The sequence below is a fragment of the Octopus bimaculoides genome, chromosome 9 (assembly GCF_001194135.2).
Source record: "Octopus bimaculoides isolate UCB-OBI-ISO-001 chromosome 9, ASM119413v2, whole genome shotgun sequence".
Classification (NCBI taxonomy): Eukaryota; Metazoa; Mollusca; class Cephalopoda; order Octopoda; family Octopodidae; genus Octopus; species Octopus bimaculoides.
In genome coordinates this window covers 59159567-59161379 of record NC_068989.1, presented here as the reverse complement: position 1 = coordinate 59161379, position 1813 = coordinate 59159567, and the positions used below count along the sequence as shown (strand labels likewise).

At 35.6% G+C, this 1813-nt stretch overlaps 1 long non-coding RNA gene across 1 annotated transcript in view; it reads right to left on the bottom strand.

Moving 5' to 3' along the window:
- The window catches only part of LOC128248728 (uncharacterized), a 3567-nt gene extending 2130 nt beyond the window's left edge, over positions 1-1437 (bottom strand). The window contains exon 1 of the long non-coding RNA XR_008264901.1: positions 1237-1437. This is a non-coding gene — a long non-coding RNA (uncharacterized LOC128248728). The remainder of the gene's footprint in view (positions 1-1236) is intronic.
- Positions 1438-1813: the final 376 nt, after the last annotated feature.

Here is a 1813-nt window from a genome sequence, read left to right as displayed (position 1 = left end):
TGTGTGTGTGTGTGTGTGTGTGTGTGTGTGTGTGTGTGTGTGTGTGTGTGTGTGTGTGTGTGTGTGTTTGTGTGTGTGTGTGAAAGTAGCATACAACGAACATAAGACATTCAATAGTTTTAGATTCGCTTTTGATTTCTGAGTTATCTATCTTAGCTATTGCGTTTCAGATTTTAAACTCCCTGATCAGAATGCTTACCAACTAAGTTAACAGCAATATTTTCAACTAACTGTATTATGCGTGTGAAACTCTACTGTTGAGTTGTGTCTTCTATCCAACCTTGGAGTGATAATGCCTTTTGATTGAATAGATGATGTGTCAGTCTAATACTATTTTTAACCTATTCTTTTATTCTTTTACTTGATTCGGTCATTTGACTGCAACCATGCAGAAACACCGCCTTAAAGGATTTTAGTCGAACAAATCGCCTCAAGACTTATTTCATAAGCCTAGTACTTATTCTACCAGTCTCTTTTGCAAATCGCTAGGTTACGGGGACCTAAACACACCAACACCGGTTGTCAAGCGGTGATGGGGAGGGAAGAAACGCAGACACAAAGATATGCACTAGACATATATACATATATAAAAAAATAATAAATGTTGGAGAAAAATGATGAATTATATCTAGCAGTAAACATTGAATAATCACTCCAAAATTGTTTCAGTAATCTCAAAACATGTAAATAGCTTATATTATCGTATTTAATAATTCATACAGAGAGAGAGAGAGAGAGAGAGAGAGACTCTCACACACACACACACACACACAAACACACACACACACACACTTATATAATATATATAAAGGCGGGCTTCTTTCAGTTCTACTACAAGGTCTCAACAAAGTCTGGGTACGTAGAATAAATAAAATAACATAAACAATTAAATATAAGAAATAATAATTTCTTAAAGCATGTGTTAATCTCCATGTGGAGACATGGAGTAAATAAAATTATAACATAAACAATTAAATATAAGAAATAATAATTTCTTAAAGTATGTGTTAATCCCATGTACCCAGACTTTGTGGACACCCTGTACACTCACAAGGCTATAGTAGGTAATACCTGCCGATGGTGCCACGCAGTGGAGTTGAACCTGGAACCATGTGGGAAGGAAGCTTCTTACCACACAGCCTCACCAATATTCTTATGTAGATTTATATTCATTAATTTTATACATGGGAATATCGTTTAAATTATGAATGACAAAAATAATAGACGTACTCATACCTGCGATGGTTCCATAACTTTCAGATACTTCTCATTCCGTTGGTGGATTAACACATTGCCAATAGACGTTTAAACTGTAGCTTTCACAGAGCAAATAACATTTTACTTTCGAGAACGCCACACATGTTTCAATAAAACAATCAATTCAGGTCGATTTGCCATGTTTTATTTACAAAATACTTCAGCTGGACACGGGCAGGAAAACATATGTTGCAGAACACGGTCTGTTTTTTGTTTACTGGAGGGAATAACTCTCTTTTGATTTTCCTTTTTCGGTATCAATAATATATATATATATATAATCCTTATTTCTTTATTGCCCACAAGGAGCTACACACAGAGGGGACAAACAAGGACAGACAAAGGGATTAAGTTGATTATATCGACCCCAGTGCGTAACTGGTACTTATTTAATCGACCCCGAAAGGATGAAAGGCAAAGTCGACCTCGGCGGAATTTGAACTAAGAACGTAACAGCAGACGAAATACCGCTAAGCATTTCGCCCGGCGTGCTAACGTTTCTGCCTTATATATCATCGCCTTATATATCATATATTATATATATATATATATATAT